Source organism: Pleurodeles waltl, chromosome 11, assembly GCF_031143425.1.
Source record: "Pleurodeles waltl isolate 20211129_DDA chromosome 11, aPleWal1.hap1.20221129, whole genome shotgun sequence".
Taxonomy (NCBI): domain Eukaryota; kingdom Metazoa; phylum Chordata; class Amphibia; order Caudata; family Salamandridae; genus Pleurodeles; species Pleurodeles waltl.
In genome coordinates this window covers 173,263,744-173,286,748 of record NC_090450.1, presented here as the reverse complement: position 1 = coordinate 173,286,748, position 23,005 = coordinate 173,263,744, and the positions used below count along the sequence as shown (strand labels likewise).

The 23,005-nt window shown below is 40.6% G+C and overlaps 1 protein-coding gene across 4 annotated transcripts in view; it reads left to right on the top strand.

The window, feature by feature from the left end:
• The first annotated feature begins 984 nt into the window (after positions 1 to 984).
• Positions 985 to 23,005, top strand: part of RNF13 (ring finger protein 13) — a 292,449-nt gene continuing 270,428 nt past the window's right edge. For 2 of the 4 annotated variants that reach the window (XM_069213370.1, XM_069213366.1), the window contains exon 1: positions 985 to 1,132. The gene's annotated coding sequence lies outside the window, so the exon portion shown is untranslated. Of the gene's footprint in view, positions 1,133 to 8,157; positions 8,204 to 23,005 lie in introns of all 4 variants that reach the window. The other 2 variants (XM_069213369.1, XM_069213367.1) reach the window with 2 other exon arrangements.

Sequence of the window (23,005 nt, the reverse complement as noted above, 5' to 3'; positions counted from 1 at the left end):
TTGTGTAACTAGACCAGGTGAAAAACACAGTAGAGTATGCTAATGGGCATCAATAGTGATATTCGAAATAGTCACTTAGATAGATTAGTGGGTTAATGAGCCTGCTGTTATTATGTGTAACTTATTTAACCATTGTGATTAACACCAGGATGACTTCGGGTGAACGCAGCGCTCTATAAATATATTTAAATACATGCATTTATCATGCCACATTTCATTGCAATAGGGAAATGCATTTACTGTGTTCGATGTCACCGCAATGGGAATATTTATTTAGTGTGTCTGTCACTGCAATGGGGACACTTAATAGGCCACTACATTGTGAACTTCTTTTAATGTGTGCACTGCAATGTGGGCACTTAGTGCGTCTTTTACTACAACGGGGACATTTAGTTAGCGTGCCACATTTCTTTGCAATGTTGACGTTTATTTTGCATGCCTCATTTCTTTATAATTTTACATCCAATATGCAGAGCCACTGAAGTTATGTGACAGAAGGGACCAAATTGTGCGGCAGGGTAGACCAATTTATTTGGCAGGAAAAAACGATTATGCATTTGTAACACCAATAGCTCTGTCTAACTCAAGGAAATGCAAGATCTATTACAATGCAAATGCTTGCTCCTTGATGACACTGGACCCAGGGCACCATGACTAAGCAACTCCACCCACAGCAGATTGAAAAATATTGCTTTTATAACCCTCCACTATAAAGACAGCGTCCCTCTGTAGGGTGCCACTAGAGCACTACATTTCAGACACACTCTCATTTGCAGCAGAAAACCGTTCGACGCCATACCAAGTGTCGTCCCTCCTCTAAAGTGAAAGACAGGTCCCACCCCATCCTCCAAGGAGCGCGGAGTCACGGGCTCCCGTCTAGTCCTGGTCACGCGCAGTGGCGAAAATGAAAACAAGCCCCGGAGCAGTCTGACAGGCTACCTGATGACTGGCAGTAACGTTAAACCAATCAGCTGCCACAATGTTGAAACGCCACCAATGTGAGCCCGTGTGGGCGTGGCTGTGTGTGCTGAGTGTCGTCGTGAGTTGGGCTCTGGGATGGAATGAGATGGGGTGTGAGTAGCGGCCGGTGCCCCTTCTTTAGGTGCGCACTGCGGCTGTCCGCAGCCTCCAGGTGAGTATACTTACGCATGCAGGGCTTTAAATGGGCCGGTACTGGCCGGTACTGAGTACCGGCACTTTTTTATTTTGAGAGGGAGGGTACTGGCGCATCTCAAGAAAAACGTAATACTTTTTATTGGAGAGTACCGGCACTTCTGGGAAACAAGCAGGTACTCTGGCACAGAGTACCTGCACTTTAATTTTTCCATTTCAAGCACTGCTTACGCATGTGTCTGAGAGCATCCCCAGAGGGCGTCTATAGTGCTTCTCTGTAGAAACCCCTGCGCCAGGACTTGAAGCTCCCACATAATATGTCCGAGGCTCCTGCACAGGATACGCTGCTGCGGGTATAGCTGAATACCATACCCTATGAAATGCCTTCGCATAAAGTACGTTTCCGTGATTACTAAGGCGTGCATGACAAAAATCTAACTGTTTTGTGGATTCTTCCTACAGCGTTGCCTTTGGTTTGCTTGGCAGGCTGTGCATTTAGAAATCCTGGCCGGTCGTGGGTGTGCATCTGGACTTAGGGCAGAAGGCTGCACCTTTGGATTTTTGGGCTCGGTGTGCTCTGCATCTGGGATTCTGAGTGGGAGGCTGTGTGTAGCTATTTGGCTCAGGTGGCTCTGCGATTGGCCATTTTGGCAGGAGGCGGTGCACTTAGACTTGTAGCTGGAGGATGGGAATTTGACCTTCGGGTGTGCATGCGGCAGATTGCCTATTACTTGGCTTTTTTTCCGTGAATTTTACATGTAGGACTCAGGAAGAGACTGCATTCTTGCTTGTTGCAGGCGGTTATGTATTTACGCATGTGGACCTAAAGTGAGTTTTTGATCCTTACAGAATGCTGTGAGGCTGTGAGTTTTTGCTCCGTACAATGCTGTGCATTTTCGACTTGTGATTTCAAGAGGGTAATCTATGTGCAGGAGATGTGGGATGGTGTTTTGGCAGTGGACTTTGGCTATTGACCTTACTGCAGACTGCTCTGCCAAGCGCTTTTCTACCTTATGAGGTTGTGTATTTGCACTCATGGTAGGAGGGCGTGCATAGATATGGGCACTCCGCTGAAATCTCGAGCCTGAATCCTGGTTCTGACTCCACTCCAGGTTACGTTGGAAACCTGAGCCCTTAGCGAGTTTTCATGACTTCTGCCTGCCACCCTTGTTCTACCCTCATGCAAAAGGAGTAATACAAAACTTTAACAACGGAGGTAGAAAGGAGAGGCAAATAGATGATACTTGTTTAGAGGCCAATTTGTAATGACCAAAACAATAAAACGTAGATTCATCTTAGTTTTCCTGTTTAGCCAAATTAAAGGTTCTTAGACACTTAATTTTATTTCACCGATCCTCCTCTTTCTTCACTGTTGCACATGAAAGCATATTCATATATTGAAAATGGCACTTTTAGGAAGCGGGCATTTTCATGCTTACCCATTATGTGCCTCTGCCTGTCTGCTGAATACACGCCTGGATCAGGATGATAGTTGGCCTTTTGGTGCATTCACTCTAGACAGTCAAACAAAGGGAGCTGTAATGGTGGGAGGAGCGGACACTTGCACCTGAAAAGGGCTGTGCGTGTCCTTACACAAATGCAAAAAGAACAGATGATGGACGGAATGTAGAACAAATCAAACATTCACCCCCAGTCAAAGATCTGGGTTTAATCCATCAGTTTTTTTTGCTTGCCAAGCCATTCTAGTTTGGACCCAGCTATATGTAAATCAGTCCAGCCCGAACTACCAGGCCAGGTCTTCCCTGGACCAGAAATAAGCATCCTGGGACCGGTTGCAGGGTATCACCCCTTATCAGCCAGGCTAGCTTGAATCTGGTGGAATAGCAAGCACAGGACCCATGCCTGGGAAAACTCTTCCCACTTGGGGCAACAAATGCAACAACAACAGATGATGGGCGGAAGGTAGAACAAATCAAACATTCACCCCTGGTCACTGACCTGGGTTTAATCCATCAGTTTTTTTGCATGCCATTCCAGTTTGGACCCAGCTATATGGAAATCAGTTTTGACCCTGTTCCCCATGGAACACTATCAGCTGCCCTGCACTTGGCACTCCCCCTGGCTGCCTCCATTTTCAGAACGAGTTCCATTCTTTTCAAGGATGCCTCATCTCTGCCACCTGCAATATAGATCTGATTTCCACCACAACAATGGAAATGTAGCAGTGAGTCAGCTCTCTGAGTCCACTGCCCTGAAATGCCACCCGAGTGATCCAAAAAAATCGTCACAAAGTCCTTGTAGCAAAGTGCTTCTCAAACTTTTGAGACCCACAAGCCACGATTTAGAATGACAAATTGTTGCGACCGAACTAGCTTTAATGGACACAATGGGAGTATTTTGTTTTAAATTTAACTAAAGCATCACGTCGCAGAGTAATGTCATTTACAGACAGCACATTTTCCACTAAATTTGCACAGACATGCTGTTTTACTGATAAAACTATACTGCACACACATGATAATGTGTGGCATTAGGGTTTCAGAGAATATGTATTATTTGTGCATCACTAAGTTGGGTGTCTTGATGTGTTTTCATCCTTTTAAAATCTTTACTTCCATCACACTTCAGGATTACAAAAATGTACTTTATTTTTGCTTTCCTAATTGCTGAATGTGTACAGTACATTTACAGGTATTTACATTTTGTTGTATATCACTAAAATGACATTCTACAGCACTTCTTTTCACACTGCCTTGTACCCCAGCAACATTTTCACATACTTCACTTAACCTTTCCTTTTCTGACTGCGAAGTGAGAGGAGCTTGTAAATACCAATCCCCATGTTAAAAAGATAAGCAGCAATATGTCATAAGACATAGCCCAACATTTGACCTGTCTTTGAAGTGTGGCAAATGAGGCAAGATAAATACAGAGTTTAAAGCGATTTTTTCTTTATTGTTTGGATTTTCACCAGCCACCCTCTGCAGTTTTGTAGAGGGAGGGAAAAGGCAAAAGAGCAACTGCATTCGTACAGATTGGAAAGTAGAGGAATAAGAATCGGAATGGGGGGTGCTAAGCAGAGAGCAAATTAACTGAGGCTCCCAACTGCAAGCCTTTCTGCTCTGCTTTTGCACATGTTTTGTAGGGGCTTTGTTATTGCCCTTGATTACACAGCTCAGTGTTCCATCAGTGGTGACCCAGTGTCAAAATGTGGTCATTTTTAAAATCCAGTTTGCATTTTTCTTTTTATGATTTTTCTTCTTGCATCGTACTCAAAAGTGACTTGAAAAAATAGCTTTAAACTGCCAGAGAGGACCCCACATGCATCCAGCATAGCTGAGATTGCTGTAATACTGTGCCTGTTACGGTAAAATGCCTTTGGCATGCTTCCTTTTTTTAGCTCAGCATGAAAAACACTTGTAATCCCGTGCTTAGAAACTTTGCCAAAATAAAACAGCCAAAGGTTTTGACACTTTTCTAACTTAGTGTGGTTGGCATCAAGTTATTCCTATACCTAAAGAATTCTGCTAGAGAACCACACTTGAGTTGGGTAAATTTAGTGTATCACTGATATTGTGGTTGCCATGCATATAAAAGAGCAGTTTTCCACCCAAAGATCTTTTTCAAGTCGTCAGTCAAACAGCAGTTTATTGACCAAGCTCTTCTGCATCCGTGTATTACGAAAATTAATGGCATGTGATCCATTGTTGCTAACGTAAACAAACACAGGATAATGAAAACTTTTCTATCCCAGTAAAGTGAAATAATGGAAAAGATTAATTCACACCAATTCATGTTGTACTCCATTGAAACCAGCCGCATTAGCCAAGTTAAGACTCATTGTCCACATAGTAATCACTACGGCTCTCCTTTCCCTTCCTGATGAAATCCTGTCTTCGCCATATCCACAAGATTACAATGTGTATGAAATTAATTCCCTGCAAAGAATTTGCCAGGTAAATTTTATATAACAACAAAAAAATCACTTTTGTACTTCAGAATTGGGAAAATCCACAGTTCTAGTGCGAGGTGCAGAAATTTGATGGGGTGGTTCCGAACTCTTTAAATTTCACACTTTGCAGAATCAGTATTTACCATTTATAGTATTACCTCTCAAAGCAAAGGACTAAGATTATGTTCAGATTTGGAAATAGAACATGGTATAGCTAATGCACTGAAATTACAGTGTACATACAACTAGTGTTGCCAGATCTAAAGATGTACGCTAAAACTGTTTGTACTTGTGGATTTTCATTTAACACATTAGTCCACTCTTGAGTTCTCATCTGTTTGCTTCATGTGACCTAGATGGACTATCATGTTTGGTAATATGATTTGTAATGTGAATGGAATTAATATATAAGCATGACAATGAAATACTAAAGTTAAAAACAGAGTAATAGTTCTGGCCCCAAACTGCCAAAACAAAGATATTTGACAGTTATGATAAGCAATGCGCCTCATACATACCATCATTTCCACCACCCCCATGTTGTTCTCTTGATTTATCCTGTTGATGTTTCTGTACTGTTGGCAAATTGGTGTTTTGAGTATGCCAGGTTTTGCAAGCTTTGAAGTGTGTTGCTAACCATAACTGACAAATTTCAGCGGCCAGGTTCTGAGCCCAACTAACAGTGGGTGCCCAGTCCTACTTTGCGCAACTTTAGGTCTTGTACAGTGGAGGTTGGATGCAGTGATGTCTTTTGACGATACCCTAAGCCCAACCTGCCACAGGAGCTCAATCCCCTCTGTGCACAGTCTTCAACCACATGCAGTGGTGTTTTAGGTACAAGGCCTGTCCTGCACTCAATCTGTAGTGGTGGTTGGGTGCCCTAATTTCTGCCTTTAATGCAGCGGCAGTCAGACATTTTAGTCTTTGGTTTTACTTGTGTTTTTTTTTCCTTCACATCTAACACGTAAAACGGCTGATTGCTTGTCATGTTTTTGATGCTTTTTATTAATGGAATGCTTTGCATTTCCCACAAGTCTTGGTACTCCCTGACCACTGCCTTGGTGTTTGACCTCCCACCCCTGCATCCCTGTGGCTGACATTTTTCTCCAGTGTGAACTTGTGAGTCAGTGCTGACTCAAACGAGTTTCAAGATAGTTACTTATGCCTACTACCCCTCCTAGGGTATAGGCCAACCACCAGGACTCTCCAGCCGTCTCTGCCTCCTTGGCTTTTCTTTCAATCTGGCTCCAGGTGTAATCCATCTCCTTGCAGTCAGCCTCGAGGTCTTGTGAGTTTCAAGATGGTCTGGGGGGGGGGAAAAACAAATCAACCCTTATCCAGCCTATCACATTGTGTGTTTAAAAAAAAATATAAAAAAAAATCACTCTTTGATTGACTTAATTCGCAAGTCATGGCTTCTGACTTAAAATGGCAGAGTTGCTAACTCTTTGAAGCCTGATTCATAACTTTTTTAAACACTAATATCTTAAAAATTACTTAACAGATTTCCACCAAACCAAAGAAAGATCGATTTTTCAGTAAAGCTCTACTTTTATTTATGCTAAGTTAGATGTAAATATGTTAAGTTTCTGGACGTTAGATTTCAGTTAAATGAACCATAGGAACTAACACCAAATTTTTTCGCCTCTTCTTAACTTTTTTACGCTTGGACGGATCTTCACGAGCCTTGCATGCCAAACCTTTTCTAACTGAGTTACTAGATTGACAAGTTTCTTGGAAATTTACCCTTGTGGTCAGATGTTACAGACAAATCAAAAAAGGCCTTTTGAATTTTGTAAAGCATAAGTACACAATGACTGTTGTCACTGTGTGATACATATAGAGAAAGAGAGAGACTGCAAAGAGATCAAGGATGGGCTGTTCATGCAGTGTACTGTATTTAACAAGGTTAAGAATACAATGGGCTTGTTTTACATATAGGTGATCTTACAAAAAAGAAAGCAGTTTGTTGGGCATAATGGCTGATTTCTTCAATCACTCATTGAAAGAGATTTCTCCATGAAGAGGCAGTGATTGCATGGATTTTGACAATCTGCTGTAAGTCCGCCACCCTCATATGCGATCCCCTTGAAAGAGTGGGTAAATCTCAGCAGACTCATTTAAGCATTTCTTTGCTCCTCTGCTTTGTAGTTATATTAATATCTGTAGCAGACAAAGCTGCTTCTTCATGACACACGTGCCCTACATGGTCTCAGTCATACCTTTGCTTTTTCATTACTATTACTCTAATGTATCTTTGTAAAACCACTATTTGAATTCAGTTATTTTAAAGAACGCAGGTCACAAATGGTCTTCCATTACTTGCTTTCTCATGACAGACCATACATGGTCTCAAGCTTTACTTTGCTCTGACAGTACACTTGTGTATGGTCTACTGCTCCTCTAGGCTGTGACTGTCCACCCCGTCTGTGAACGCAAAAAGTTCCAATATTAGTCCTGAGCCTTCCTCGACTGTTCCATATTGTGTAGTCTAGTACTGGGAGTACCCTTCCAGTAAAAATGCATCCTCCCACGGTGTGCGAATAACTCCATAATAATCAACAGTATATATCCAGATGTGTGCCTCGTCACTGTTCAACTCTCTGCCACCCTCTGCACCGAAAGCCTAAGGCCATACCCAGATTTTTCAGCTACATTTTCTCTTTTTTTTTGTACAGTTCTGCAATTTTTTTTTTAAACTTTACTCTTTGATCCCTGATTAAACATAGACGCTGAAGTATTATTTTACCTTTCACCCAGGGCTAGACCAGGGATTGAATGGGTATTGACATGTTACTTTATCTCCAACCCAAGTTAAATCATATGTACAAAAGAGGTAATTGTTATTATGTGCACATGAAGCATGCGTCTACCTATCCCTGTATGTCTCTAACCCTGGTCATCTGTGTGAACCAGCTTATGTGCGGTCTGATCGCGTAAGTGTTATGTGAGACTGTACGTTAGTATGTGCATTCTGTCTGTGTTGTTACACTGTTTTGATGTGTGCATAGATTTCTGTGTGGATATATAGGCATGTTTGTGCGGTTCGTGTGAATGAATGCTGTATGTCTCCTCTATTCAAGGTACCATTCAGAAGCCACATTTATTATCTGTTCATACTTTGTTTTTAGTAAACAGCAAGCAGTTGAACGAAGAACGTTGAATTAGATTTTGTAAGTAAGTAAAGTTTTTTTTTTTTCGGAAATTTCATTCCCTAAAAACAAACAGTCATACACATTTCCACTTTAAAAGTATAAAACCATTATTAAAAACACTTTGAAAATAGTTAAAAAGACTGTCAGTAGGTTACAAAAATGAGTAGGCTTAAGATCCATAGTATACAAGATAAAATGCCAGTGGAATGTAAAATAATTATACATAGTAAAAATTATTAATGTTCCTAATAATATATGTGTATGTAAAGGAGAGTGTGACCGGCATCAGGACTTTAAAATGTAACATATTTTTGTTTCCTCAGCAGCCGTACTGCCAATAAGTATTTACTCAGGATACTCACAGTAGAAACGGATGTGTCTGTCTTAAACATTGTTAGAGCTATGTGGTGTCACCTAAGGCCTAGTCTATTGCACAGCAGACAAATCCATTCACTTTCATAGGCAGGGCAGAAAAATATGACATGACTTGTATTTTCTTTAGAGGGCAGGCTACACAGTGGGCAATTGTCTTTAGGGTCAGTAGACCTGTCTCAAGGTTGTCTTATAAAAACTTTAAGTAAAGGGGTTTAGCTAGTTTTGTTTTCGGATATCTAGGAAAGCTTCATAATAGGGCTATCCTTGATAAACAAGAACCAAGCTGACAGTCTCCGTATGGTTAAGCTTTGATGAAGGTTAGCTAGAATGTTTTGCCAGTACAAAGATTTCATTTGCTGTTTGGATAATGGGTTTAATGATCTCGGATTGGACCACAAATCGCTGAGACCCAGCCTTAGCAATAAGGATTAGACATGCCTAAACCATGGAAAGGGGATGTTCCTATCTATCGCCAGCAATTTCTCTACAGCATTTCTATACGACATAAGCTTCACTGTGGTCCAAATCCTCACCCAATAAAGAAGAGGCCTTAACTGAGCAATGTGCTCCACTTTTTTTAAGAGTGATATCAAGGAACATGGGAACTAGAGGAGTACTCTGTGGGAGGTGTAGAAGTGTGTGAACGAACATGTTCTCGCGCAGTTCGGGTGGCTCTCTTTTTGTGTGGCCCCAGATTTCGGCACCATATAGGGCCACAGCTTGAACCTTTCATTTATGCAGGTCTATTGCAGGAAATATTGCTCTTGTTAATGTTGCCCGATATTTTCCATTGATAGCTGAAGCTTGATGCTGGAGGACTGACTACCTTTTGTTTTTGGATGTGCAGGGACCACAAAACCATGCTATCCAACATTGACCAGGTAATTAAATCTAAAAACATGTTCCAATTTCTCCTGCTCCAAAGATAAAGTATTTCTAAAAGATTTATGGGGCCTAATTGCCCTAACTTTTGTCTTTCAGATGTTAATTTCCAGCCCCTTCAATACACAGCATTAAAATGAATTAGTAGATGCTGCAAGCCCGTAGGAGTCTGGGAAATTAAAAGGGTGTTGTGGGTGAATAATAGCGCAGGAACACGCACCCTTTCTATTTTGGGAGCATCTATATTGCCTGCGAAAAGGGCCCCTATAGCGTCATTTATATAGAGGGAAAAGAGAGGGGGGCCAACACACAATCCTTTCTCACCCCACTATGTATAGGAAAGCGACCTGTCAGCTGCCCCTGTGGACCCCATCGGACTTTTGGGAAATTATCTTGATGTAACCTTATTATTTGGCCAAGAAGGCCCCCAGTTACCCCGATACTCTTGAGCGATGCCTATAACAAACACCTGGTAACTAGGTTGAAGGCTGCCCTCAGATAAACAAAAACTATATACAGATGGCTGTCCCTCAACCTTGTGTACTTCCAAACAATAGGAAGAAGGCTCCTGACTTGGTCTATGGTGCTTACTTTCGATCTGAACCCCACTTGAAAGGGTGTCAGAATTTCAGTGTTGTTGATCCAGTCATTAAGGTTGTTAAGTATCTGTTTCGCATAGACCTTCTGTAATGTGTCCAAGAGGCTTATTGGTCTACTGTTGCCTGGGTTTGATTGTTTCTCCCTTTTATAAATTGGTATTATCTCTGCACCTCCGAATTAGATTTCCATCATGACCTCTAATCTACTAGCCGTTGAAATGGGTGTGCTGTGCATGCATACAGCTTTTTTTTTCATTCGTGCTCTTTTCCACCATTTGGGATGATTTACTTTTGATGTGGATTTGAGTCTGTACTTTTTTAAATTGGAAATTGTTACTCTGAACTTCTTCCTGTTTTCTCCTCTGAAAACAGATAAGTAGAATGCACAGTAACTTTATGTATCAAAACAGAAAGGCAGGACGTAGGGATGCAGGTGAGAGCACAGGAAAACAAAGCAGATGATTCCCAAATCTCCAGGGACAGCAGAGAAAACGTCAACATAACCTGAACAGCAGCTCATAGTGTTGTCTTCTGTTTGAGCGTCGTAATATTAAAGTCTGGCATGGATTCAGTATTGCAATCAGTTATTTTAAACAAGCTCATTTTGTTGCTCTTTAAAGGGAATGTGATTCCACCGCGCCTTCTCTGCAGGACATAAAGAATAATAAAGCATTAATAAACTGGTCTATTCATTACTAATGCACAGGTTTTATGACGACGATTCTATGTACTTCTATCGTTTTATTGAAGTATACATTTAAAAAAATGCATTTACATTTATCAGACATAATTTAACAGAGTATTTATTTTACAAAAAATGATTTTGTCAATATGCCTCTTAATAAGACTGTTCTCATCTTTGTTCATTTACTTGTGCCCAGTACTATATGCAACAAGTGAGTAGGAGATGCCGCTATCATACACATGCCCTAAGCTTCCGGGCTTGGTAAAGTCACATTTGGTTTTTCATTTTCCTGAGAAGCATAACTTTACACTCCCACTGATCTGCAGAAGTCTATAACTCCTCTGCTTACTCGCCGATTGTAATGCGTTTTTAGGTCTACTGTAAATAACATTTCTTTTATCAAGGTGGTTGGCAATTATGGCTTATGGCACAGCTATGGATGCTGCCCATTATAGTGTTCAGTGCATACCTTTTAGAGAGGGACGTGTTCCGGTTGATAGTGTCCATATCTTTATATTTAAGCGCTATATACTGGAGGTGTCATGAGCCTCTTGGACTAGGAGCACCTTTCTTTACTATGCCGAATACTTGCATATATTACTTTTTTGTTCAATAATTCTGAATTTTATTTTGTTTTATGTTTTCCCTACATACATTTTGCCACAAGGGCACTTCAAGGCATATACTATGTGCTTGGTGTTACAGTCTCCTGAATGTTTCAACTGAATGCCATGCCTCTATGTAGGATGAACTATCATAGTTCCAGTTCTAACAATATTGCAATGCACACAATTCAAACATTTCAGAGTGCCTCGATGATTAGATTCTCCTCTCTGTGCTGCTGTAGATAAAGGCTCCTTAATGTTTTTCAATCTGCTGTATGCAAATAATGTTTTTTCTAGGTAAAGGGCTTGAAAGTCTGGTTCATGCTGAAGTATTTCCCTTCAGAATGAACCAGACTGTTGATTATGCTCCTAATAGCATGAGATTTTGTGGAAAATTTGGATACAAAAACATGTGATTCATTTATTGTTGATTAGCTTTCTTCAACAAGGTGTGTCAGTCCTGTAAACTGTGTCCTCTTTGCAGCTTGAGATGATTGGATATCCTTTATGTTTGAATTTATTAGTGAATATTTCCTGAGTGTTTGCAAGAGCTTGCAGTTGTGATATTATTCTTTTCAATGTGATAAACTGACTGTAGGATAAATGATTCTTCAGTGAAGGTGGATGCAAACTCTGAAAATGAAGGCTATTGTTCCTGTCCGTGATTATGGTGAAGATTTTAGTTTGAATGCCTGCTAGAGTAGGTTTTATCATTACATCCAAAAAGAATATTTCTTCTTTGTGAATCTGATGGGTAAACTTGATGTGGGTTTTCTTGGTATTCATTATGGCCATGTTGTTTGTTAATGTTCTTGGGTCTCCCCTCCAAATTAAAAACAAATAATCAATTAATCTTTTGTATAGCATCAGAGTTTGTTGCCATGGTTGGTCCTTCAGTATAAACTCAGATTAAAATTTTGCCATAAGGGTATAAGCATAGGATGGGCTCCTGCAAAACCCTTAGATATATCATTGCGTTGTGGAAAAAAAATATTCTGCTGTTCACAATAACTATGATACAATGCGAAGTGCAGTATCTCAGTGAAAAATGCCTTGTTAGCTGCCAGGTCATCTTGTTACAATAAGGGCCATTCTATTGTTTCAAAGCCTTTGCTGTGAGGAATCGATGTATACAATGCAGTTACGTCTATGGTATGTAACCACCCCTCCACAATATCATTAGTGGAAAGGTCTGCCAAAATATTCAAGAAGGCTGTAGTGTCTTTAATGTATGATGTCCATTGTTGCACAAAGGGCTGTAGAAAGTAATCCAAGTATCGGCCTACAGGCTCCAGCATTGTCCCACAGGCTGACATTTTAGGCCTGAATGGAGCATATTGAGGGTGCTTATGGATCTTTGGAAGCATAAATAGCTTCAGTCTCCTGGGATGTTCTGTGGTCATATATGCCATTGTGAGATCGTTTATCCATTCTTGATCAACTGCTTTCAGCAGATTTTTTTGTGTGTGGATTGAAACACCTCTGTAGTATCCGAATCCAATTGCAAATAAATGTCTTAATCATGTACATGTGAATTCACTTTAGTCTGGTAATATTTAGTATCTATCACAACCAGAGCTCCTTTATCAGCCAATTTAAACATAATGGTCATGTTCCTTGCCAACATCTGTTGTGTACCCCATTCTTTATGAGTTAAATTGTTTTTGACTCTAGCTTTAAAGTTGATTGCTTTGAAATCATTCTTGATCAATCTTTCAAAAGGGTCAAATGATTTCTGAGACACAGTTGGTAGAAACTCACTCTTAAGCTTAAAATCTATGTATCCCGAATAATGTTCTGACCCATCACTGGGTTTGTTAAAGTTAAAGAAATATTTTAGTCGTAGATTTTGCATTAATCTGTAAAAGGAAATCTGTCTCCATTGTGTTGCTCTGATATGTGGGAAAAAATATGTGCCTTCATTTAATACTGCTATTTGGGTCGAAGTTAAATGACGTAGATGAGATGTTAATAACTAGGTTTTTGAATGGCTGCGAAGATTTCTGCTTTTCTCTTCTTATTTTTTTTCTCCATCTCCTTTTTCCTGAGGGTTTGTCTGGTCTGTGATTGGCTGCAGGGCTGATTCCTAAAAAAGCTAATTTTGGAGCTTGTTGTGTAGTGTTACTAGTAGATGGAATTTCAGTGGAAACTGACATATTCTGCACTGGTGGACAATCAATTTCTGTATCCCTTTCTCCCACAAGACTTTCTTTTGATGACACTGTAGTTGGTTTCTTCTGGGATCTTTTTTGGGAATAAACTTCTAACCATGTATACACTTCATTTTATTTGTAATATTCTGTGTCTGTTTTAAATATCTTGAGTTTTCGATTGTTTGTTTCCTTCACATAACTCTCCAATATCCTATCCAAATCCTCTAAGATCCCCTTCCACTCATCCTCTGGGATTTCGTTGTTAAGCTTGTGTTTGATGGAAGCTATCTCTTCTTCCAAGTTTCTCAACACCTTTGACAATTCTTCTATAATTAATAAAATCAAATCCAAAGAACAACAGAAATTTGTTTCTAAGAGTATGAAATATAGTAGCTATCTTTTATAGATCCCCGAAAGTTGCATCAGGGGCTGGACAAGCTAGTCCTCCGACACTAGTGAAATGATTTTGCATAGTGCACGGTGGAGACAGTGCACTTCACCTGACAGCACAAGGACAGATATTGATTACAATTCTGGAAAAACTAGGTGAATGCGAGCCAGGTACTTTAAACCACTACTATTACATAAGCCATTTTCGTATGTAAATCAGAGTTTATACAGATTATCCTACACCTTTCCCTGTCAGATTTATTTATTAGCTCAATGAGCCAATGGGAATTGCTAAACATGCAAGCGGGTGTCAGCTGGCTTGTTTTGTAGTGCACCTTCCTGTATTACCTTTACACGTGCTGTAGTCTATTTCTGTCCACATGGGCCCATCTTTTTGTTTATACATATAAATAAATATATACTTTCCATTACCATTCTATTACACTACTCTTTCCCCAGCAATACAATTTTCCTCCCCTTCTGCTCCTCTAAACTTTTCTGTCTGTTATCATTACTAAGGTAAAAGGTCAGTGCTGCAGTACAGATATGCATGCCAAAGGAACTTAAATTGACAATTTTCAATGCACTCATGAAGTATGGTGAAGTGATGGATTTGGTTAGCCAATCATGGAAGCTTTATGGCCACTGTTGTCATAATTGTCTTTGGCCGGACCCAGCAGATGCCTTGTTTGAATGATTACATTATTTGCTACTTGTCTCCTTCGAGAAACATGTAACACAGCCTTTTGGATTGGGTCAAACAAGTTCTCTGTGAATGCGTTCAGTAACAGTTGTTGGTTTTCATTCTCATTGGAGTACCTGGATGTCTCATAACTTATGCAAATATCATCATCCGTCATACTGTCACAATCCCTTCTTGGTATAACATGATGTATGCTTGCCCTTCCCCTCAGCCAGACCCTGACCCTGCATGTGTGAGAGGAAGATGTAGTCATCCACCCAGTCCAGTCCTACTGTGGTACTCAAACAGAGCCGTGTGCCCCCTCTTTGGTTGCAACATTATCTTTCTAGACTGCTGCTTGGATTGTTTCAAGGGGGATAATTCCTCCAGAACAGTGAACGGTTGGGAATCAATTTGCCAGGATGCCTGACCACCATGAGTTGTTCTGTTTCACCCTCCCATACCGGGCTAGTGTGGCTGCAATCAGTTGGCTGCCAGAGGCAAACAAGGGTGAATCAATAGTAGCTAATTGTAATTAGTCAGCATTTGTTGGAATGCCAATGGGAATCCTCCTTCGCAGCAAGGCTGAGACATTAGCAATGCCATCACTACTGTCCAAAGCAATCCTCCTTGCACCCACCCATGTTGCCATACGATGAACCGTCAAGACAGTACGTGTCTCTGTTTATTTTGGTACTACCGTCCGCGAGAGTGGTATCTGTGCTGGCTATACTTTGTTGTATTTGTATTGTGTTGTCTAACATTTCTGAAAAGCATTCATAGCTAATTTGTCTTGATCAAACTGTAGGTAGCCTGCAGACAGCTAATGGTCTGCTGCTTTACTTTTCCCCTTGTGCCAATTTTTTTTGTTCTTCAATCTTCACTTACACGACCTCTTTCATAGCGAATTTTCCCCCTGCATAAAGTATATCTCACAACTCTTATCTCTAAGGTTCACTTTGTTGTTTAGGTATTTTCGGTAACTATATATGTATCTCTTCCTCACATAGCCTCGTAAATGTCTACATTTATCAGGTGTATTATAAGTAAAAAAAAAAAAAAATGGAATGGTGCAGATGCATGTATAAATAATCAGTGTTGATGGCCTGCTCCCATAAACTGATTATGTCATTTTTTGGACTTTACATCCATGGCATATGCATATTAATAGTATCTTCAGCCTCTGGCGTGATGTAATCTATCTGTGGGCTTTTAACCACACCTACTGCATGCCCATCACTATCACTCATTCATGGGCTTGCCTTTTGAAAATCCTTTGTTATCATTGGTAAATGCTTTACGTTTGTCCGCCTTGGGGCAGTTTTGTTACCGCCTTGGCCATCAACCCGGTTACATGGATAATTGCACATTTGCCGATATGTTTGATTGCGAGCCAACTTCTTTTTCCATTTGTGCCTCTCCTTTGTGCGAACGCTCATGGCGGCTGTGGTGCTTTGAATTGGCTTGCTTATGTCAACTGTTTTTCCTTTTTCCTTTTTTAATTTATGTGGCAAGAAAAGTCCAGTTAGGAATTTACAAAGCTAATAGTTTTAACTCAAACAAATGCAAGAACCATTACATCGGAAATGCTTGTTATTCTTGCCCTCGCTCTCTGGTGGTACTGGTTCAAGGCGACTCACAACACAAGTGTAGCTATTTTTAAACACAGGCAGCTCTTGTTCCTTCTCTGTCTATTGTTGGACTGTGACCCTTTGTTGCCCTAATTAGCTACATATCTACTAGCCTGTTCCATGCTGTGACTGCTTTGTTCTACTGGGGATAGCATTTGAGAAGCAAACCTAAAGGTAACATGTTTGACTCTCAATTGTGATATCATCTCTGCCATAGTGTCTGCTTGAAATGGGCCATAAATAATATGGAAGTTCAAGTGCTGGGACTAATTAACGCTGGTGCATCCTGTAACAGTATTTTAATTTAGCAACTGCATCAGAATGCTATTCTAAACCAATCCATGACATATAACAGCAAAAACAACAAGGCCATAATGGGTTTAGCGTAGAGTGCTAGCAAAGGCTAACCCATGTGGGTAGGGACAGTGTCTTTATAGCCTACAACCTGTCTTGAGGATTGGGGCTCCACGTCTGGTTTGTCATGAAACCTAAAACACTTTTCTGAGGGGCTTGCTTATGTCAATGTGTGTTAATGTATTAGTGGCCCAACCTGCTGTAACACGTGGCATACCTCAGCCACCTCGGACAGATGTTGTACTTCATTTTCTCTGGCAATCAGGATGTCATCCACATACTATGACTGTTTTGTGGCAGGGGGTATTAGCGAGGATTAGTACTACTAGCCTATGGAAAATAGATGGTGTTGTTCTCAGACACCTTGGGGAAGCATATTTGACACATACAGATTACCACAGAAGTGGAAGGTGGTAGACTGTTTGCTACTTTCCATGAGGGGACAACTCCAAGACTAATTTCTCCAATCAAGTGAATGGTATATTGTGTCCTTGTGGTTGATCTTTGCAAGGAGTTTGGGAAAAGCAGCCACTAGCTTTCCCATATAGGCAAGAACTTTATTTTGTTCCTGGTAAACTACTCATAAGAGGCAATCTCGCTGTCCATTCTTATTTAGCTTTTTGCAGCAATTGGTGTAGAACCTCACTTGTGCTGGTGCAATCGCATTGTGCTGCAGTAGCTCCTGAGTTACTACATGAATGCTGGGTATGCTGTCTCTAGGGGTGGGGTGGGTATGTCGTTTCTTTTCACTGGATCTCTCATTATCTCAATCTCTGGCTGGAGTTTGACTCTTCATAAATCCATTTGGGGATGTAAGTCATAATGATGTTTAGGAATTGCTGGTCTGTAGTGGTTGTAGTAGTGGGTTGGGTGAACATAATCATTTGTATCTGAGGTTGTAGTGGTAATGTAAATTGGTATGGCTGGGTACCGTGTGGCCACTACCATAGGAACATATTGGACATATCTACAACAAGACTGCAGTGCCTCATATCTTTTTCTCCTAGCTAATTTTGTGTCCCTCCGTCACCAAGTCTGTATGAAAACTATCAAGGTTCTGATGGGTGGTTCATGCAGTGGGCCGTAAATGCCTTGAAATATCTTGGTGTACATTGTTGGTTGCGCATGATCCGGTGTTACCATTGTTGTTGCTGCACTAATGTCTAGTAACGTGAGCCACTCTCTCTATGGAGGCCTTACTTGTACTCAACACTACTGATATCCTTGTAAATGAACTATTTTGATCAACACGTCAGGCAAGGGGGACTTTTTGCTAGTACCAAGTCCCTGTCTATGGTGGTAAGGAACTTGAAATCTCCATTATCTTCAGGGTTAGAGGCAGCCGCTGATACTGCTTGTAATCCCTGTAATTGCTTTTGTAATTTTTGAAATCTGCCTAGGAGTTTTTCTGCAGAGTTTAATGCTTTGTACTGCCAGGTGATAGAGACACAGTATGTTGCATTTTTTTTTCATCTTAGTGATCTAGGTCATGCAGTGTATGTTATAGCTGATATGATTGCTGTGCTCTCAAAAATACATGTGCTCCCTGCAGAACTTTTTCAAATTTGTTTGAAGTTTTCACTATGGAGAGAGGATCTAACTGGTTGCAGTCATTTTGATTAAGTTCTTTTTGTAGTTTTTCCCATATTTTAAGCCTGGCATTTTTGATTTTTTTTGTACCCTCTTGTATATGTTCTTGATTAGGCAGATCACGCCCCAGTAACATTAAAACACTATAGTAATATTGTCCAGGCAACTCATGTTATTATTTAAGTGTTTTATACATCATGTCTGCTGTGGTGAGGATCTGATATTATATTATTGGTGTACCTTTGAGACTGTCCTGTATATGTCAAATAGCATAGATGGTTTAGGGTTAGATGCAGTGCCTGGAAGTCTGATATTGGTAACTTGAAGTGTGGTTAATCTTGGCATGTTCTGCATGTGCAGGTTAATGGCTTTCATTAATAATGCAGCTGCCTCCTCTGTTTAAATTCTGTTCATCGAATACGTTATGTGTGTTGTGCGCCATGATGTTGAGTCAATTTGTGTCTTTCTTTTGCTTTGGTAAAAGTTGGTAAATCTTCTCCCTATGCACTATTCCTTTGAATGAGCTTTAATGCATTGTTTTTGTCCTGGGAGTTACATATGGGATCCAGGGATGTGGAAGGATTGCAGGTGTGTAGTGAAATATATGTTCTTGACCGCTGACTTTGTGTTGCACCACTTTGCCCCTGAATTAGCTGTCTAGTGTTCACCAGTTGCAGAATACATGTTGTATTCAGTTATCTGCCTATTGACCCTATCGTAGCGTTAGACACTGCCATGTTAAAGGCTGACCGTATTTTTTTCACATTGTAAACTGTGCTTGTTTTTGTATTTTTCACCGAAGAGCTAGGACATTATCACCTAGAACTGTTACATAATATGGAGGAGGTAGGCAGTCAGCACGATAAGAATGTACCAGACTGATTTTTTTTTTTTTTTTGTGCAAATAGGGAACGGTTTGGCCTTGAGAGAGACAATTTGGGAAACTGGCCAGTTCCAACCTGTTTCTTTCAAATCTGACCTACATTAGCCAGCATGTTTGAATATTTCTTTTTATGGGAGGGGTTTTTCCAGAAAGCCCTTCTCCGGTTCTTTAAGATATAAAAAGGTGGCCCTGCTCTGTAGCTGTGAAATTCCGAGACCTCGGTCAGGATTAGACGTCAAATGCCTGACATTTGTCCCATGAGGGTGGATATCTCTTTCTCGCAGTTGAATGGGGTCATCTTCTTGCTGACATGAGAAAGATGAAGAGCTTGGCAGGCCCTACGGTGATGAATTCTTTCTTCATTCTTTGCTTTGCATAATCATAACTACATATATTTGCTGTTTACATTACAGTTGAGAATCATTTTGGTATATTTTCCTTTTATCGCTGTGACTATTTTTAAACATGTGCTTTCAATCTACTAAACTTTTTTTTAGGAACCTCATGGTGAAATAATAATAAATGTCTTCTTTGAACTGAGGAGTACATTCCAGAGATTTTTGTCAGCTCGGTCATTAGTGAAAGCAAAACTCATTGATTGTATTAGCTTTAGATGGTTAGCATAGCTGTGGTCTGATATGAAATGGTACACATTTAAAGAGTCTTCTAAGTGTATTTTGGGCATTCTTGGTGGATTGTTCCGGGTTTTGTTTGTCATTTTACTGGATATGCTGATGCCTTTTGTAATTCTACGGTATTAATTGATGAGCATGCCTTTGTTTCTTTATGTAGGGGCTCATTAATATTCTATTTATGTGGTCTTCTCAGTTCTCGTCCTCTGTGGCATGAAGCCTCTATGGATGTGGCTGTTTTGTGGGTATTTATGATGAAAGTTTCTCACGTAATGTTGGAGTATCTGGATGTAAAGTTTCATCAATCCATGGGATATATTGATCTTCTGGTGCATTTGGACAACAGCCCTTTCCCCACTCCAGTCTATACCATATGAACTCATATTTGAGGTATATTTGAATTTAAAATTCCTCCATTGTTTATCGCTTATGAGTCCTCTCATTTTCTTGTGATCGAATAATGTTTTTATAATGTGTGCATGACAAATCAGCTTCATCTGCTTTTGTGCACAGATCACTGTTGCTGTGTGATACATGGCTTGCTGTTAGTGTCAAAACAGTTTTTTCATCTTCTGTGCACAGGAATAAATGCCATAATGTCCGACTGGATCTTTCTGTTTCTTTTTAAACGTTTTGTGAGCAGTATATAATATTCCCGTGCCTTTGTTTCTGGCATACTGAGATCAAAGGACACAGCCATCCATGCGATTATCCCACCTAATCTCATTGAAAGTTTTTGCACAATTGCCCGTATTTTTCCTGATCTGAGGGCAAAGGACCTTTTGAGTCATGCAAGGCAGTTGAAGTTTGTTCTGTGCACTTGGTGGTGGTGCTTCAAGACAACAAAGCAATGTGCAACACTTTCCTGATGTGTTTCCTTGGGATGCTCACTTCGTAGAGTGCGCTCACGTGAGAATTCACGCACAGCTTGCCACCATATATAAATTCTGCTCTCGTGAAACTTTGTCTGGATTCCCTAGGTGGGATATGCTCTGGATATAAATCCAACAGGTTTAATGTTGAGTGAGTTCAGCAGTCTCCAAGGTCTCACTGGACTTTCAGACAGCGCCTTACAATAATGTACTGTACAGTAGACACCGCTCCCTAAATGACGAAAAACACCCTCCGAGGTTTAAGGTATACCGATCAAGGTTAATGGGAGTGTCACTGCTGTTTAGCTAGCATTATAGCGCTCTCTCCTCATGCACCAACAGCCATATGTGGAAAATAACCCATTAGCACTCCTCAACCTCGTTAAAGCTCTTTTTCCCAGGCAATATGGTTTAGATACTGTAATCCTTTTAAGAAATAGAGCAAACTTGCAAACGTTGCAGGGGTTTATTCTAAGAGTTCTTTCATTCTGGTTTGTTCTTCTGTGTCCAAAAGACAGTGCTGTGCATTCAGCAAGGAAGGTGTTCCAGCTGACTGTGTTCTTAGATTTATGGCTTCAAGTTGGGAAGAGCGATTTACAAACTGACTGTTTTTTGACCAGGCAGGCTTGACCTGGTGACCTTTGGTGTATCTGGAAAACCAAAAATACATTTGTTGAGCTGCTGCTGGACAGAGATACGTGAAAGTGCTGTTATGGCAATTAACACTTAGAATAATGATACAACCTACAATGAAAATAGAAAATGATAAGCATGGAAGACGTGCCAGTTGGCTTCTTTGTAGGGCACCTTCATGTATTGCCTTTACTCGTGCTGGAATCTGTTCACTAACTCCATCCACAACACAACAATAGAGAGATGTAGCAAGCGAGCTCCAGAAGCTTTAACCACCCCCACCACCCTGAGGAACGAGTATGGAGTAAGCACTGGTGACAAAACAGTTCAGACTCTGTCCTGTTGTCTAAATTTACATGAACCAAAATGTTTTGGTGCAAATTGTGTTTTTTTTTGTTCTGAGGTGCACTGCATTAACTGCAATAACATTTTAAAAGTTCTGATTTTTTTTTAATGTGTCCCCTGGCCTGCATGTTTTTTTTTAACCCTAGGACTTTGTACCGTGCTTTGCAGGTGCTCTATTTTGTTCCTCTCATTTTGTTGGAGTGGTTGAAGCCAGAAAAGGGCCTTGTCCTGACCCCTTTCCTGTCATCTTTTATTCTCTCTCCTCTCTTTCTCTTTTGTTGGACTCCAGCTAAGATCCCATAGGTTGGAGTGATTTCCCTATCCAGACATGCAAGACGTAGAGCACACATATCCCAAAGAGAATGAGCAGCATCAATGTGCCATGTTGAACTCAGAAAACAGTAAAGAGTTGCTGCTGCCAAAATAGGGACTTAATTGATTCTTGGTCCACAGTTCATACTGGTTTGTATTCGTTGCTTGACAAACCATCCCTAATGCTCTGTTTGCATTTAAAATATGCTAAATCCCTGGCTGCGGTGTTTTTTAAGAAGCTCATAGTGTACACCAACTTCATTCGTATTTGTCAGAGCTCACAATATTAAATCACTTCCTACTGTGTTTGTTTATTCTCCCTCTTATGTGCAGCAGGAACCACGGGTCTGTCAGACCTTTATCCTTGAGCATATTGTTCATAATCGTACGGTCTTCAGCATTATGTTTGTCATATGGGCTGGACCTGCCTATGTGTGGATCAAGGTCTGAGTCACAGTCCCCTCCCACTAATAAGTTTGAATGGCCAAAGTCCTCCAAGAGTTTGGCGAGGGAGGAAAAAACCTCTGACATATCCTCTTTGGGTATATAGGTCGTTCACACCACCACTGTAGCATTCATTGTTTTTACCTTGGCAAACACATATCGATCTTTTGTGTCAACCCACGTTTTCTGCACTGTACGCTGTAGTATCTTTTTCAGTAGTGTTGCTAATCTGCATTTTTTGGTAAAGAGATGGTCAGGGCGATGTATGTGACTGACTGCAATGGTTCCTGCCACGTGTGCTAGTAATAACTGCCTAACCTAGCTCTCTTCAGCTTTTCTGATACTGCTTTTGAAAGATGTGTTTCCTGGAGTAGCAAAATACCTGAGGATTTCCTAACTATGTATTGAGAATACCTTTTTTTCAGTTTGGTGTAATGGTTCGTGCCATTCACGTTGAAGGGACGGTGTATGAAGATTCTTTGGGCGAGAATCTGTTGCCATCGCCAGGGCTCGAAATGGTTGTTCCTTGGGAGAGCTGGTAGTAGGTTACTAGTGTGTCATGAAAGATAATTGTAAAAGGTGAGGGACTTTGGCCCTCCAAAAAGCTTGTGGTGATGTGACCTAAAAACTGCATGCCTGGGTCTGGGTATGGCAGGCCCTTGTGGCGATGTGGCTTGGATGTGGACTGAAGATGGGAATAGTGCTTGGTAAATGTGTGGTGTTGCATTGGGGTTAGCATTATACATTATCCCTATAG